This window comes from Pseudophryne corroboree, chromosome 6, assembly GCF_028390025.1.
Source record: "Pseudophryne corroboree isolate aPseCor3 chromosome 6, aPseCor3.hap2, whole genome shotgun sequence".
NCBI classification, from domain to species: domain Eukaryota; kingdom Metazoa; phylum Chordata; class Amphibia; order Anura; family Myobatrachidae; genus Pseudophryne; species Pseudophryne corroboree.
In genome coordinates this window covers 456,117,028-456,135,518 of record NC_086449.1, presented here as the reverse complement: position 1 = coordinate 456,135,518, position 18,491 = coordinate 456,117,028, and the positions used below count along the sequence as shown (strand labels likewise).

Below are 18,491 nucleotides of genomic sequence, written 5' to 3'. Positions count from 1 at the left end.
GCAACATATTTTCGCCAAATGCGGTGATAATGTTTTGCGGTTACATCCTTCCTGGCTTTGATCAGGATAGGGATGACTTCATCCGGAATGCCTTTTCAGGATCCGGCGTTCAACCGCCATGCCGTCAAACGCAGCCGCGGTAAGTCTTGGAACAGACAGGGCCCCTGCTGGAGCAGGTCCCTTCTTAGAGGTAGAGGCCACGGATCCTCCGTGAGCATCTCTTGAAGTTCCGGTTACCAAGTCCTTCTTGGCCAATCCGGAGCCACGAATATAGTGCTTACTCCTCTCCATCTTATCAATCTCAGTACCTTGGGTATGAGAGACAGAGGAGGGAACACATACACTGACTGGTACACCCACGGTGTTACCAGAGCGTCCACAGCTATTGCCTGAGGGTCCCTTGACCTGGCGCAATACCTGTCGAGTTTTTCCCAACGGTTTATAATCATGTGGAAGACTTCTGGGTGAAGTCCCCACTCTCCCGGGTGGAGGTCGTGCTGAGGAAGTCTGCTTCCCAGTTGTCCACTCCCGGAATGAATACTGCTGACAGTGCTATCACATGATTTTCCGCCCAGCGAAGAATCCTTGCAGCTTCTGCCATTGCCCTCCTGCTTCTTGTGCCACCCTGTCTGTTTACGTGGGTGACTGCCGTGATGTTGTCCGACTGGATCAACACCGGCTGACCTTGAAGCAGAGGTCTTGCTAAGCTTAGAGCATTGTAAATGGCCCTTAGCTTCAAGATATTTATGTGAAGTGATGTCTCCAGACTTGACCATAAGCCCTGGATATTCCTTCCCTGTGTGACTGCTCCCCAGCCTCTCAGGCTGGCATCCGTGGTCACCAGGACCCAGTCCTGAATGCCGAATCTGCGGCCCTCTAGAAGATGAGCACTCTGCAACCACCACAGGAGGGACACCCTTGTCCTTGGTGGACAGGGTTATCCGCTGATGCATCTGAAGATGCGACCCGGACCATTTGTCCAGCAGGTCCCAGTGGAAAGTTCTTGCGTGGAATCTGCCGAATGGGATTGCTTCGTAGGAAGCCACCATTTTACCCAGAACCCTTGTGCATTGATGCACTGAGACTTGGCTCGGTTTTAGGAGGTTCCTGACTAGCTCGGATAACTCCCTGGCTTTCTCCTCCGGGAGAAAAACCTTTTTCTGGACTGTGTCCAGGATCATCCCTAGGAACAGAAGACAAGACGTCGGAACCAGCTGCGATTTTGGAATATTGAGGATCCAATCGTGCTGCCGCAACACTACCTGAGATAGTGCTACACCAACCTCCAACTGTTCCCTGGATCTTACCCTTATCAGGGAATCGTCCAAGTAAAGGATAACTAAAATTCCCTTCCTTCGAAGGAATATCATCATTTCGGCCATTACCTTGGTAAAGACCCGGGGTGCCGTGGACCATCCATACGGCAGCGTCTGAACTGATAGTGACAGTTCTGTACCATAAACCTGAGGTACCCTTGATGAGAAGGGTAAATTTTGACATGAAGGTAAGCATCCTTGATGTCCCGAGACATCATGTAGTCCCCTTCTTCCAGGTTCGCAATCACTGCTCTGAGTGACTCAATCTTGAATTTGAACCTCTGTATGTAAGTGTTCAAAGATTTTAGATTTAGAATCGGTCTCACCGAGCCGTCCGGCTTCGGTACCACAACAGTGTGGAATAATACCCCGTTCCCTGTTGCAGGAGGGGTACCTTGTTATCACCTGCTGGGAATACAGCTTGTGAATGGCTTCCAAAACAGTCTCCCTGTCAGAAGGAGACATCGGTAAAGCCGACTTTAGGAAACGGCGAGGGGGAGACGTCTCGAATTCTAATTTGTACCCCTGAGATATCACCTGAAGGATCCAGGGGTCTACTTGCGAGTGAGCCCACTGTGCGCTGAAATTCATTGAGACGGGCCCCCCACCGTGCCTGATTCTGCTTGTAAAGCCCCAGCGTCATACTGAGGGCTTGGCAGAGGCGGGAGAGGGTTTCTGTTCCTGGGAACTGGCTGATTTCTGCAGCCTTTTTCCTCTCCCTCTGTCACGGGGCAGAAATGAGGAATCTTTTGCCCGCTTGTCCACGAAAAGACTGCGCCTGATAATACGGCGTCTTCTCATGTTGAGAGGCGACCTGGGGTACAAACGTGGATTTCCCAGCTGTTGCCGTGGCCACCAGGTCTGAAAGACCGACCCCAAATAACTCCTCCCTTTAATAAGGCAATACTTCCAAATGCCGTTTGGAATACGCATCACCTGACCACTGACGTGTCCATAACCCTCTACTGGTAGAAATGGACAACGCACTTAGACTTGATGCCAGTCGGCAAATATTCCGCTGTGCATCACGCATATATAGAAATGCATCTTTTAAATGCTCTATAGGCAAAAATATACTATCCCTATCTAGGGTATCAATATTTTCAGTCAGGGAATCCGACCATGCCAACCCAGCACTGCACATCCAGGCTGAGGCGATTGCTGGTCGCAGTATAACACCAGTATGTGTGTAAATACATTTTAGGATACCCTCCTGCTTTCTATCAGCAGGATCCTTAAGGGCGGCCATCTCAGGAGAGGGTAGAGCCCTTACAAGCGTGTGAGCGCTTTATCCACCCTAGGGGGTGTTTCCCAACGCACCCTAACCTCTGGCGGGAAAGGATATAATGCCAATAACATTTTAGAAATTATCAGTTGTTATCGGGGGAAAACCACGCATCATCACACACCTCATTTAATTTCTCAGATTCAGGAAAACTACAGGTAGTTTTTCCTCACCGAACATAATACCCCTTTTTTTGGTGGTACTCGTATTATCAGAAATGTGTAAAAACATTTTTCATTGCCTCAATCATGTAACGTGTGGCCCTACTGGAAGTCACATTTGTCTCTTCACCGTCGACACTGGAGTCAGTATCCGTGTCGGCGTCTATATCTGCCATCTGAGGTAACGGGCGCTTTAGAGCCCCTGACGGCCTATGAGACGTCTGGACAGGCACAAGCTGAGTAGCCGGCTGTCTCATGTCAACCACTGTCTTTTATACAGAGCTGACACTGTCATGTAATTCCTTCCAACAGTTCATCCACTCAGGTGTCGACCCCCTAGGGGGTGACATCACTATTACAGGCAATCTGCTCCGTCTCCACATCATTTTTCTCCTCATACATGTCGACACAAATGTACCGACATACAGCACACAGACAGGGAATGCTCTGATAGAGGACAGGACCCCACTAGCCCTTTGGGGAGACAGAGGGAGAGTTTGCCAGCACACACCAGAGCGCTATATATATACAGGGATAACCTTATATAAGTGTTTTTCCCATTATAGCTGCTGTTTTATTTAATACTGCGCGTAATTAGTGCCCCCCCTCTCTTTTTTAACCCTTTCTGTAGTGTAGTGACTGCAGGGGAGAGACAGGGAGCTTCCCTCCAACGGAGCTGTGAGGGAAAATGGTGCCAGTGTGCTGAGGAGATAGGCTCCGCCCCCTTATCGGCAGCCTTATCTCCCGTTTTTCTATGTATTCTGGCAGGGGTTAAATGCATCCATATAGCCCAGGAGCTATATGTGATGCATTTTTTTGCCATCCAAGGTGTTTTTATTGCGTCTCAGGGCGCCCCCCCCAGCGCCCTGCACCCTCAGTGACCGGAGTGTGAAGTGTGCTGAGAGCAATGGCGCACAGCTGCAGTGCTGTGCGCTACCTTGTTGAAGACAGGACGTCTTCTGCCGCCGATTTTCCGGACCTCTTCTGTCTTCTGGCTCTGTAAGGGGGCCGGCGGCGCGGCTCTGGGACCCATCCAGGCTGGGCCTGTGATCGTCCCTCTGGAGCTAATGTCCAGTAGCCTAAGAAGCCCAATCCACTCTGCACGCAGGTGAGTTCGCTTCTTCTCCCCTTAGTCCCTCGATGCAGTGAGCCTGTTGCCAGCAGGTCTCACTGAAAATAAAAAACCTAAAACTAAACTTTTCACTAAGCAGCTCAGGAGAGCCACCTAGTGTGCACCCCTCTCGTTCGGGCACAGAAATCTAACTGAGGCTTGGAGGAGGGTCATAGGGGGAGGAGCCAGTGCACACCAGATAGTCCTAAAGCTTTCTTTAGATGTGCCCAGTCTCCTGCGGAGCCGCTATTCCCCATGGTCCTTACGGAGTCCCCAGCATCCACTTAGGACGTTAGAGAAACAATATTCTTTATTTTTGTCAATTGGCTATCAGCCTCCCATCCGCAGCCCTTGGATGGGGGGGGACAGCCTCGGGCTTCACCCCTGGCCCTTGTGTGGCTGGAGGGGGGGACCCCTTGATTTAAGGGGTCCCCACTCCTCCAGGGTACCCCGGCCAGGGGTGGCTAGTTGGGGGTTTAATGCCACGGCCGCAGGGACCTGTATAAAAAGTGTCCCCCGGCTGTGGCATTATCTCTCTGACTAGTGGAGCCCGGTGCTGGTGTTAAAAATACGGGGGACCCCTACGTTTTTTGTCCCCCATATTTTTGGCACCAGGACCGGAAGCAGAGCCCGGTGCTGGTTGTGAAAATACGGGGGACCCCGTCATTTCCCCCCCCCCCCCCCCCGTATTTTTACAACCAGGACCGGCTCAAAGAGCCCGAGGCTGGTTATGCTTAGGAGGGGGGACCCCACACATTTTTTATCATGATTTTTTACACACTTTTGTGCCGTCCATGAAGTCGAATCCAGGACGCACACTATCCGTCAATTGGTCCGTTTTTCGACAGCGGGACTGTCGAATCCGTTTTTTATTGAGTATGTCGAATTCGGATCCCGGCGGAAGGGTGTCTGACTGTCGAATTGTGTCGAATTAAAAAACGGTCGAATTCCAGCCGGAATTCGACCGCAATTGCATATACCCCTTGGTCTCAAAATCCAGGTTCAGACCTCCTGGCTGTAATGTACCAAAGTTGAAAATTGCTCTCATTTCTGAGACAATTTTCAACTTAGGTTCTTTACCTGTTGCTAAGGCTTATTTTTCACCAGTGGCATACTTTAGTTTTGCTCATGTACAGTACATTCAGTTTTCTAATTAAATAAATAAGTTTATGCTCTTCACACTCTTTGTTCTGAGATAGAACGGCATCTATCTCTACATCCGATGTGTCTATTTGTACTACAAATTTAGAATTCAACCACTCCCTCCTCTATAGGTTTTTGTAGTATCTATGAAGATGGTTTATGCGCATTAGCTAGACGAGGTAGTGTACCTTTAAGAATCTGGCTGCACAGATGAACATGTAATCAGGAGGTAGAAGGAAGTAGAAAGTAGAAAGGAGTAAGGAGAAGGAGAGCAGCATGTGGAGTTGATGTCTATCTGTAACCATGCAAGTACTACTTATCAATAAGAAATAAAATACATAATCTTCATACTGCATGATTCATTGAAGTAAAGAGATGTACATCATGACATAACAACTGGCGACGAGGATAAACTTTTAACTACTTACACTCAGCTATTGTAAATTCCTCTTAGTCACCATGGCTGACATGCTAGCATTAATCCCTCAGTTTCTGCATACTGATGCCCCTCATGCAGCAGAGTTTTGGAGAAAATGGCTTGCCCAGTTTGATCACTATATTGAAGCTATGGGTGTTACTTCTGATAGCAAAAAGAAAAGCATGCTTCTTCTCAGTGCTGGCTCCAAGATTTATGAACTGTATGATACTTTGCCAAAGGCAGACACCAGGGATTATAACAAATGCAGGGACTCTCCGACTGCCTGTTTTGCCCCAAAATGCAGCCTGTCACATTCAAAATACCTATTCAGGACAGCTATGCAACTGCAAACTGAATCTGTTGATGCATACATTACTAGATTATGGATTCTTGCCAAAACTTGTCAGTTCCATGATGTAGAGGATGAAATTAAGCAGCAGCTAATCGCATTTGGCACATGTGGAAAGTTGCGCAGACGTGCTCTTAAATCTGAAATGACGCTGACTGAGCTGCAGCAATATGCTAGAAGTCTAGAACTTTCAGAGACACATGCTAAAGACATGGAGAGGGGCATGACCCAGCTGCAAGTGTGCAATAAATTACACACTGACACAAGTACCATTCCGGAGACAGGGAAATCTAGATCATGTTACAGGTGTGGACGCTCCTATCCACATTCAGGAGACTGTCCTGCCACAGGTAAAATTTGCACTGCATGTGGTAAAATGAATCACTTTTCCTCTGTTTGTAAATCTAAGGAAATCAAGTCTACACCTAGACAATCTTCACAGCAGTTTGCATCCAGGCGAAAGACAGTGCGTTGTGTGGATCAACATTCTACAGTGGATCCGCCTGCAGAATCATCTGACAGTGATGACAAGTCAGAAGGATTTATCTACATGATTCATCAAGTTGGAAAAAACAAGGTCAGTCCAAAAACTGCCATCACCCTAGAACACACTTCTGTTGACTTTCTCATAGATTCCGGTGCTTCTGTAAATATAATGGATGCTACCAGTTTCAAGAAGCTGCATGGCAGAGTAATTTTGAATCCAACATCTGTGAAAATATTCACCTATGGTAATAATCGACCTCTTCCACTAAAGGGTTCTTTTGACATAATTGCATGCAAAAATGACAAAATGACAAAAGCTGTATTTTATGTAACTAAGTATGCAAGAGGTAATCTTTTGGGATTGGATACTGCATCAGAGTTGGGTCTTATACAAATTGTGGCACACACTCATGATTCCTCTCATGTCTTACATGACCCTCCCAATCTCACTCCAGTCCTACATGACCCAAAACCACTACGAAGTGATGTGGATGTTTTACTACGGGAGTATGATCATCTTTTTCATGGCATTGGAAAACTTAAAGACTATCAAGTTCATCTTCACATTGATCACTCAGTTATCCCAATTGCTCAAGAACATCGGCGTATTCCTATCAACATAAGGAAGCAAGTGGAAGAAGAAATTCAGGCCTTAGATATAATTGAAAAGGTATCTGGTCCAACACCATGGGTATCCCCTATTGTGGTAGTGCCCAAACCAGGTCAACCAAATGCAGTGAGAATATGTGTCGTCCTAATGTTGCCATTAAAAGAGAGTGCCATATAACTCCTACTATGGATGATATCATACATCGACTCACAGGTGCAAGTTTCTTTTCGAAATTGGATTTAAATAAAGGTTATCATCAACTGGAACTTGATGAAGAGTCACGGCAAATAACAACATTCTCAACTCATGTTGGGTTACGACGATACAAACGGCTATCATTTGGAATCGTATCTGCAGCAGAGGTGTTTCAAAATGCTATCCGTCTGGTTATACAGTCAGTTCCAAATGCCATCAATTACAGTGATGATATACTGGTTTTTGGAGCAACACGCCAGGAACATGATGTAGCTCTGCGTCAAGTGTTGCAGTGTCTTCAAGCCAAAATCTTAACACTGAATAAAGATAAATGCGTCTTTCTTCAACAGAAGCTCAAATTTTTTGGGCATATCTTTTCTCAAGATGGAGTTGGTCCTGATCCACAAAAAGTCCAGGCTATCACAAATATGTCCAAACCTGCTAATGCTGGTGAGGTCAAGTCGTTTCTTGGGATTACTAACTATTGCTCTCAATTCATTCCAAATTACGCTACTCTGACTGCCCCACTTAGGGAACTCACAAAGAAAAATGCTAATTCATATGGACTTCCTCTCAATCACAAGCATTTGATGACATAAAACGATGTCTGCAGGATAGTGTCACAATGTCATATTACAACACTGACTGGAAAACAGAACTTATTGTGGTTGCCAGTCCTGTGGGGCTCGGAGCTATCTTGACTCAGGTGAATACACATGGGGATCATCATATTGTAGCATGTGCAAGTCGCAGTTTGACAGAGGTGGAAAAACGTTACTCTCAACCAGAAAGGGAAGCTCTTGCAGTAGTCTGGGGTTGTGAACGCTTTCATCTCTATCTATAAGGCATTGACTTTACCTTCCAGACTGATCATCAAGCCCTAGTAACACTTTTTGGAAATCCAAAATCCAAACAACCAGCTAGGATACAGCGATGGGGCTTACGTTTGCAGGCATATAATTTCTCCATCATTCATAGAACTGGTGCTGACAATCCCTCAGATTACATGTCCAGACATCCTCTGCCTTCTGACATATCGCAGTCTACTTCAGTGGAGGAATATGTGAACTTTATTATTAACAATTCAATTCCTGATTCACTTACTAGTGCCAACATCAAAGAGGCTTCTTCCTCAGATAAAGTTTTGTCAGCAGTAAAACACTGCATTATTTACAATGATTGGCGACTGGGACAGTTTTTACTTTCAACTGATGAGGAACAAGAATTCCGAACACTTAATAAACATTGTCAAGAACTTACTGTACATGATGATTCTCAGAGGTGACAAAATTGTTATTCCAGCTGTTTTGAGAAAGAGGGTAATTGATATTGCCCATGCCAGTCATTTAGGAATCGTAAAGACCAAACAACTTTTACGTGAAAAGGTATGGTTTCCCTCCATGGAGCAACTTGTTGAATCGGAAATCCGTAGCTGTATGACATGCACCCTTCTTTCTACGCAAACAAGCAGTGAACCATTGCGGATGACTAATCTACCTGGCAATGTCTGGCAAAATGTCGATGTTGATTTCTATGGACCATTATACAATGGTAAATACGTACTAGTGGCTGTGGATGAATATTCAAGATATCCTGTTCTTGAAATAATATCTTCAACGTCTGCCACATCTGTCTTACCAGCGTTGGATAGAATATTTACTACTTATGGAATTCCAGGAACAATAAAGACTGATAATGGTCCACCATTTCAAGGTGATGATTTCAGCAAATTCATGAAACATTTTGGAATTCGACATCAAAAAATCACTCCCCTGTGGCCACAGGCTAATGGTCTTGTTGAACGTTTCATGCGTAATCTGGGAAAGCAAATAAAGATTTGTAAAGTATCCCGAATTCAAATTCAACAATCTCTAAATCAATTTCTCAGACAATATCGCTCAGTACCTCATTCCACAACAAATGTCCCTCCTCAGACATTAATGTTTCAAAGAAAAGTAATCAGATCCACTCTTCCAGAAATCCATTTGACTCCTTCATCTAGAGATCATCAGGTTAGACAGAAGGACTCTGCCAATAAACAAAAGGCTAAACAATATGCAGACCGGAAAAGGAGAGCTATTGTTTCGGACTAACAAGAAGGAGATCGTGTTTTGGTGAAACAAAAAGTAGTACGTAAGGACATGACTGCTTTTCACCCAAGTCCACTGACTGTAGTGAAAAGGAAAGGAACAATGGTTGTTGCGGGAAATGACCATCACACTGTGACAAGGAATGTGGCCCATTTCAAGAAGATATTCCCATCCTTATCTTCTGATGCACCAAGTCAAGATGATGTCAACATACCACCTATAACATCCTCAGCACCAAGTGATTCTATTGTGTCTGTTCCTTTGAGTGAAGGATCATATACTCAGAGGAAAGCAGGCAGAGTCATTAAACCTCCTACAAAGCTTATTGAGCAGATATGACTTTCATCTTAAAGCTCATAATTTGTTGTTCAAAAATCGTTTCCAGTTTAATGTGTATTGTATATTGTGGGTTAATATTCATGCTCAAATTCAGTCAGCATATTGTTGTATGTTTAATTGGTTGAACGTAAAATCAATTTTATGTGTTTTAAAGAAATATATTAATTTACATATATGAAAGGAAGGGGGAGATGTAGTATCTATGAAGATGGTTTATGTGCATTAGCTAGATGAGGTAGTGTACCTTTAAGAATCTGGCTGCACAGATGAACATGTGATCAGGAGGTAGTAGGAAGTAGAAAGTAGAAAGGAGTAAGGAGAAGGAGAGCAGCATGTGGAGTTGATGTCTATCTGTAACCATGCAAGTACTACTTATCAATAAGAAATAAAATACATAATCTTCATACTGCATGATTCATTGAAGTAAAGAGATGTACATCAGGACATAACAGTTTTGTCAAAACTGTTTGGGTGCAAATTCTACCTTCAATGCCTAAAAAGCCTTTTCTGCCTCAGGATTCTACTTAACCACAACCACTGTTTGCCCTTGGTAAGGTCAGTCAACTGGACACCAATAGTGGCAAAATTGGTATAAACCTACAATAATACCCTGCTTCCTATTTAAAGGACATGGCCAGTTTTGTACTGCCTCAATTTCATTAAGTTGGGACTTTATCAAACCTCTGCCTATTGTGTATCCATAATACCTCACTTCTTCCATCACTAGGCAACACTTTTTTTGGATTGGCTGTCAATCCTGCCTCACTGATGCAGTCCAAAACTGCTTGTAACTTGGGTGAGACTGCCAGTCTGGACTACAGATGACTTCATAATAAGATGATAAGTAGCTGCATACTGTCTATGGAGCCTTAGAATTCTATCCATCATCCAATGAAAGGTGTTGGGTGCCCCATGTAACCCAATCTTGTATCTGAACAGCCCAGCCAATGCAGGAAAAGTTGTTTTATCTTTTGCCTTGTCTGTCAATGGCACTTGCAGTACCATTTGGTTAAGTTTAGAGTGGTTAAGTACTACTCTGTTCTCAGTCTTTCAATAAGTTCATATACAGTGCATCTGGAAAGTATTCACAGTGCTTCACTTTTTCCACATTTTGTTATGTTACAGCTTTATTCCGAAATGGAACAAATTTATTTTTCCTCTCAAAATTCTACACTCAATACCTCATAATGAAAACATGAAAAAAGTTTTTTTGAGATTTTTGCTAATTTATTGAAAATAAAAAACCTAAGAAATAACATGTACATAAGTATTCACAGCCTTTGCTCAATACTTTGTTGATGCACCTTTGGCAGCAATTACAGCCTCAAGTCTTTTTCAATATGATGTCACAAGCTTGGCACACCTATCTTTGGGCAGTTTTGCCCATTCCTCATGGCAGAACCTATCAAGCTCCATCAGGTTGGATGGGAAGCTACGGTGTACAGCCATTTTCAGATCTCTCCAGAGATGTTCATTTGGATTCAAGTCTGGGCTCTGTCTGGGCCACTCAAGGACATTCACAGAGTTGTCCTGAAGCCACTCCTTTGATATCTTGGCGGTGTGCTTAGGGTCGTTGTCCTGCTGAAAGATGAACCATCGCCCCAGTCTGAGGTCAAGAGCATGCTGGAGCAGGTTTTCATCCAGGATGTCTCTGTACATTGCTGCATTCATCTTTCCCTCTATCCTGACTAGTCTCCCAGTTCATGCCACTGAAAAACATCCCCACAGTATGATGCTGCCACCACCATGCTTGACTGTAGGGATGGTATTGGCCTGGTGATGAGCGATGCCTGTTTCCTCCAAACACGACACCTGGCATTCACACCAAAGCATTCAATCTTTGTCTCACGAGAAACAACATTTGCTGGTCTAATGGTCTGATAGTCTTTCAGGTGCATTTTGGCAAAATTCAGGCGGGCTGCCAAGTGCTTTTTACTAAGGAGTGGCTTCCGTCTGGCCACTCTACCATACAGGCCTGATTGGTGGATTGCTGCAGAGATGGTTGTCCTTCTGGAAGGTTCTCCTCTCTCCACAGAGGAATGCTGTAGCTCTGACAGAGTGACAATCAGGTTCTTGGTCACCTCCCTAACTAGGGCCCTTCTCCCCCGATTGCTCAGTTTAGACGACCGTCAGCTCTAGGAAGAGTCCTGGTGGTTCCGAACTTCTTCCATTTACGGATGATGGAGGCCACAGTGCACATTTGCACCTTCAAAGCAGCAGAAATTTTTCTGTACCCTTCCCCAGATTTGTGCCTCGAGACAATCCTGTCTCGGAGGTCTACAGACAATTCCTTTGACTTCATGCTTGGTTTGTGCTCAGACATGCACTATCAAGTATGGGACCTTATATAGACTGGTGTGTGCCTTTCCAAATCATATCCAATCAACTGAATTTACCACAGGTGGACTCCAATTAAGCTGTAGGAACATTTCAAGGATGATCAGTGGAAACAGGATGCACCTGAGCTCAATTTTGAGCTTCATGGCAGAGGCTGTGAATACTTATGTACATGTGGATTTCATAGCTTTTTTATTTTTAATAAATTAGCAAAAATCTCCCAAAAACTTTTTTCACGTTGTCATTATGGGGTATTGCGTGTAGAAGTTTGAGGGAAGACTTCTTGCACATTTCGTACTTGCATGACGCAACATCAGACAGCAATTAGTCAGGCAATTAAAGGAAAAGACATTGACCAGCCGGTGGCCCGGCATTTTCGTGATTACCGACACAATTTATCCACTTTGTGCTATAAGATTGTGGATCATGTTCTGGCATCAAAAAGGGGAGGGGACAGGGACAAAAGGCTATTACAAGTAGAAGGCTCCTGGACCCATAAAATAAACTGGGTAGCCCAGGGCCGGATTAAGCCTTGAAGGGGCCCGGGGAACTTAACACAGGGGAGCCCTTCCCTACTCCTTCGGACTTTCCCCTCGTCATTTAGCAAGCCCGCAATTGCAAACAAAATAAATTATATTGGGGGAGGGGGGTATGTAACAGCCAATTTAATCACCTTAAATGTATACTGCCTGTCATCTAACTGCACTACATTAAATAAATTAACAGGAAACATTATCCATGAAATAAATAAAAAGCAGAAAAGGATGTGAAAGCTGGGGGACCAGGCAAGCAGGGGAGGAGCACATAATTGTGAAGCAGCATTATATATATATATATATATATATATATATATATACAAATATACACATCCGGCACTCTGTGCAGCAATAGAAATGCCTGGGTGCCCTCCAAAAGATAATGCAGTATCTGTACCTTCCCCACCTGTGGCTCAGGTGTATCTGGCAAAGGACAAGAGGCGGCACTCCAAGGTCTTGAAAAAACTTTTATATGCAAAGCATAGTGCAAAACAGGGCAATAAAGTGCAAAAAATAGAAAAACATGGAGGTCTTACGACGTTTCAAGGCATCAAGCCTTTTCCTCAGGTAAGGATACCCATGTACAGTGTAGTGTGCAGAAAGAAAGAACCAAACCCACAGAATGAATCACTCACCTTTTAAAGCTGTGCAGGAGCGGGTGTTCCCGGCGTCTGTGTCCGGGACTTCCGGGTACGTCACACGGGCGGCGCATAGCTGACGTGTCCATTGCCAAGCAATGGTTGCGCAAACAGGCGCCGGGGAGACCCGTCACAGCTGTGAGGGAAATGTAAACAGTGATCGTCAAGTGTGTGCAAGACGTAACTTATGACACCCAAGCAGGGTGAATGAAGAGTGAAAGTGAATTGCATTAAAAACATATAAGAAGATAAAAGTTACTTGTAATCAGCTGAGGAATATAGAAAAAAGCCCTAAATCGTGGTTATAGCAGCATATGATACAAAGGGATTAAAGTACACAAATTGCAACTAATAGCACAATAAGATAATCAGATAAGTGGGCTAACATGCGATAAATAGGCCATTGGATTGGATCCCTACTAAGTTACTACACATCAACGCAGGGAGACAAAAGGAGGAAGGGAAGGGAAAGGATGGGAAGGGGAAGGGGGAGGGGGGAAAAAAAGAAAAAGGAAGATGGAAGGGGAAAAAAAAGGAAGGGGAAGGGGGATCAGGCAATGACGGGGAGGGAGGGCGGGGGGGGGGGGGAGGGAAAAAGGGGGGGGGGGAGGGGGGAAAGAGGACAAATGGGCCGGAACCGACTGGTGTATAGGTGAATATTAAAGAAATACATTCCAAGTGAATTTTTCATTTAGTCCATTTGGTGATAATGTATCCAATAAGAAAATCCATTTGGATTCACATTTGGATAATGCTGTATGTAGGTCGCCCCCTCTCACAGGGCTCGGAATGTGGTCGATGATCTTATATTGCAGGCTAGATAGTGGATGGCCCTTTAATTTAAAGTGGCGTGCAACCGGTTGGTCCACAGGTTTGCCATCGAGCGATGCTTTGATGGCAGATCGATGTAACGCCATCCTATCCCTAAGGTTTCAAATGGTCTGTCCGACGTATAATAAGCCACATGGGCAGATTATGGTATATACAATGAATGATGTCGTACACGTGACCACGTGTTTAATTTTGTATTGCTTGCCCGTATGTGGGTTATTAAAACTGTGACCGGTTTCCAAATATTTGCATGTGGTGCAAGATGCACATCGATAGCACTGTTGTGATTCCAGCACTCTGGTCTGAGGAGATCTTATTGCAAGGACCGGAGCACTGGAACGTAATGCTGGGAAAGGGGAATGGAAAGGGAATAGCCCCTGGCGCCCTATCTCCGTTGTCTCGCCCGTGCTTTCAGTACACTCTTGCGAGACTATGGTTGCTTGAGCCCATGGCAGCCGCGTTTGAAGGGCGGATTACGTCTGCCCAACTTCGATGCCCCCTCAGGTCTTAATGAGAGACAAAGAGTGTACAGAGACAGGGTGATAACAAAGGGCCCTCTTACTGAAACAACCAAAGCCAGGGGCTACTAACTAGCCTAAAACTAAATGTATGTGCAGCTTGCCGCCAAAGGAAAAGAACAACAAAGGAAATGCTGACCACACGCCCACACAATACTTTTGTGTACCGGCGGTGACAGCATAAGCAGAACCCTCTGCAAAACACCAGTGACAGAAATAATAATGGAATACAGCGGCCTAGGCCGACGGACGCGGCAGAGCCGCTACTCACGGAACCGGTACGAATACTGGCAAACGGACAGGAACTCCCAATGCTGCTGACACAGACTCTTAGAACTGGAGGACAGGCAGAATCCCAAACGAAAAGACCGGTGGACACCAAGAAGCCAGAAACTTGACCAGGCACAGGCAAAGGCACTGGACCTCAGGACAGGAACGCCTCACGGCAGGACACGGGATCAGACTTAGGAATCGACACAGGGACTGACTCAGGAATCGACACAGGAAGCTCAGGAACTAGCAGGAACCAAGCTCAGAACTCAAGCAGACCGGATACCCAGAAATATCACCAGCGTCTGTGAATTGCAGTCAGCCAGCTTATAACAGAGAGGCCTAATTAATAATCTCATGCAGCTGCCCTGTTGCATGACTCCAAACTGACAAGATGCAATTAGCAGCCAGGTGAGGCTGAACACATGGGAACAAGCTGCAATTACACAGACTCACCAGCGGCAGCAGACAAGAGTATTCTAAAACAGAGCAACAGGAAATCTTGGCATGCAAGACAACTTTATAAACATAAAATAGGAATGAACCACTACCTGTGGTTCATAACAGTATCCCCTCCTTAAGGGTGAGCTCCGAGCACCCCATGACACCCACGGGGAACATGAACAGAAGTATAACATAAAATACATAACCAAAATGCAAAAATGGAAATGAGCCACAGCCATGGCTCATAACAAGCACCCTGGTTTTTTAACTTGTGTAGAGGCATTCAGAGTTGGAGTGATATTTGTTTTCACTAAAAAGTCCCTGAGGTTAGGTCCCCTCTTGTAGCTAGGCATCAAAGAGGTGCCTTTGAAACAGGGTAATTCTTTGTCACCCGTCACAATAGGCCATAAACCTTTGGTGGCACGTGGAAGAACTTTACTGACAGTTGAAAACCGAGTAACAAATGGAATCCGTGATTGTAATGGTTGTTGTGGAACTTTATAAAGCAGTTGTTCTCTGGGAATATTAAGTACTTTGTTTCTGGAACGCATAAGATCCCGTAACTTATAGCCTCTATGAGCAAATTTTTGGATCATGTGATCCAGCGTCGTGACTAGAGTGGTACGATCACTGGAAATGCGTGCTGTCCGAAGCATTTGTGATCTGGGTAAACCGCGTATAAGTGCAGGGGGATGACAGCTACTGTGATGTAGAAGCGTATATATGTGTATATATGTGTATATATATATATATATATATGTGTATATATATATATATATATATATATATATATGTATATATATAATTCGTTATACAGCAGAGGTGAGTGACCAGTCAGGTTCCCAGGCAGCCAGTGCTTGCTTCTTCCTCACACAAGTACAGACCAGTCACCAGACTGGCCCCCTCGCTGCTCACTGCAATCCTCACTCATGGCACATAGGCTATAGAGTGCAGGGTGAGAAGCTATAGAGCCGCCGCTATCCAGTGCCGTCTGCGTCCACCCCACCCGCAACAATCACTTTAACTTTTTTACCTCCCCTCCTCCCGTCTTCACTCAGTACCTCTTCAGTACCGCTGCAGCCGCTGCCTCTGTGGATCTCCTCCTCCCGGCTCCCACGCGGCACACACACAATCCCCCTGATGTGGCGGCTGCACAATCCAGGGGCAGTGACGATTCCTTAGGTACCGACAAAGGGGGGGAGGGGCCGCACAGTCTCCTCTAGCACTGCGGGACCCATCGGGGGACGCCTGTAAAAATAACAAATAAACTCAATTTGGGAGCCATATGTGTGCTTTGGCTGGGGGCCCCCCTTGTAGGGTGGCCCGGGGTACTGAACCCCCGTGCCCCCCCCTTAATCCGGCTCTGGGGTAGCCCCGCTTGTGCTAAATGAGAGCCTCTTATTTGCATGTTTTCTATGAGAGTGTCCTCTAGAGTACAGACAGTTCTTATTATGAATTCTTGTGTCATGTGTCTGTATATAATGCACCAGGGATTAAGCATTATTCATGATGCTTAACGTCACCTTGCACGGAGAACGGCGGGCGGTGTGGTACGTACCGGAGCTGCGTGACATCACACTACGGGCGGCTGGCAGGAGCACGCTATGGACACAATTGATTGCAGGGTATATAAGGTATGTAAATGCTTGTGTTCGCTTGGGTTCTTGATAAAGGTCCGCCCGGACCGTCAAATATTTATCAAACCCAATGCACTCACAGTTATATATCTTCAACAGTTGGGGTACTTCTGCAGGCACCACTCAAGAAATTCTTCCATCAAGTGGTTTTAAATCCATAAATTTCAAAATACAGGGAACTCACCAGGTTTCAAGCACTTACAGCAATGGATTTATTTCTTAAAGTGACATAATGCAGTCAGAATAGGATTATATACTCGTATCTATATACCATAGATATTATTTTTACATTTTATATGGTGCCACAAGTGGTTCACAGTGCCGTAGGCAGTAGAACATTACAGGGTGAATAGAACATTACATTACTGTAACCCAAAACATAAACAGAGCACAACTAACAATTAGCACCACAATTCTCAGTACACAATACAGCTGGGATGTAAGGTAAGTGAGGGAGCAATTGGCATGAGGTGGAACCTGTCTCCTGTAGTGGCTACTAGGGGACTGCAGCCGCTTAAAGAGATGAGCAGTTAGAAGAGAGAGAAGATCCAGCGTAAACAGCCACTGAGTAGGTGAACGCTGTAATTCTTAATTCATGTGCAAGAGAAGAGGGTGTGAACAGGAGGGAGGAGGACAGTTTTCTAAGAAGCTTACAATCTAAGGGGAGAGGGGAGAAAGATGACATAAGGTGTGAGCAAGTGGAAGGGGGCCTGAGGGCAGGACGCATGTGAGGTAGAGTTGGTTGAAGTACGAGTATGGGGTGAGCGACCGTGAAACTTGGTTATGTGGTGGAATGGTACGCTTTGATGAACAGGTGGTTTTTCAGTGCCTGTTTAAAGATTTGCAAGGTTGGGGAGAGTCTGATAGAGCGAAGGAGTTTGTTCAAGTGAAGGGGGACAGCAAGTCAAAATCTTGGATTCGAGTGTGAGATGCGGTAACCAGGGTAGAGTAGAGGTGACGGTCAATGGCCAACCAGAGGGGGCAAGAGGGAATTTGTATGGGGATGAATTTGGAGATATAGGGAGTGGTGCAGTTAGAGAGGGCTGAGGATGAGGAGTTTGAAGAGGATTCTGTAGGGGAATGGGAGCCAGTGCAGGTTTTGGCAAAGGGGAGTGAGAGATGTGGAGCGGAAGATAATTCTAGCTGCAGTGTTGAGAAAAGATTGAGGGGTTGAGCAAGATGGGAACATGAGAGGCTAATGAGGAGAAGGTTGCAGTAGTCAAGCCAAGAAATTATCAGTGAGTGGATAATCAGTTTAGTAGCATTCTGGGAGCGGAACAGCCTTATACAATCTATGTTGTGTAGCTGGAACAGACAGGATTGAGCCAGAGATTGAATGTGAGGGGCAAAGGAGATGTAAGAGTCAAGAGTGACACCCAAGCAATGCAGTTGGGAAACAGAGGAGATGATGGTGTTGTCAACTTTGATAGAGAGATTGTGTGGAGACTTTGGATGTGGGAAGATGATTGTTGAGCTTCAGACACCGTTAACAAATACAGTAGGAGATTGTGGAGAGACAGATGGATACACAAGAAAGGACAGAAGGGGTAAGCTAAGAAGAAGAGCAGTGGGCCAAGGACAGAACCCTGCGGGATGCCAATGGGAAGTATGGAAGGGGGTGAGATGGAGTTGGAGGCAGACACAGAAAAGGAGCAGTTGGTGTATTTAGAGGTGAACTGTCACAACTGAGGGCTGGAGACCGTGACTGGGAGCCTCAGTTGTAGGGGCTGACGGGTATTTGAACTTAGGAGGAGCTATGTGACTCCTGGACATGCGT

At 45.3% G+C, this 18,491-nt stretch overlaps 1 long non-coding RNA gene across 3 annotated transcripts in view; it reads right to left on the bottom strand.

Moving 5' to 3' along the window:
- LOC134932587 (uncharacterized) overlaps window positions 1-18,491 on the bottom strand; it is a 142,525-nt gene that overhangs the window by 33,148 nt on the left and 90,886 nt on the right. For 2 of the 3 annotated variants that reach the window (XR_010179414.1, XR_010179416.1), the window contains exon 5: window positions 13,012-13,150. This is a non-coding gene — a long non-coding RNA (uncharacterized LOC134932587). Of the gene's footprint in view, window positions 1-13,011; window positions 13,151-16,138; window positions 16,326-18,491 lie in introns of all 3 variants that reach the window. The other variant, XR_010179415.1, reaches the window with a different exon arrangement.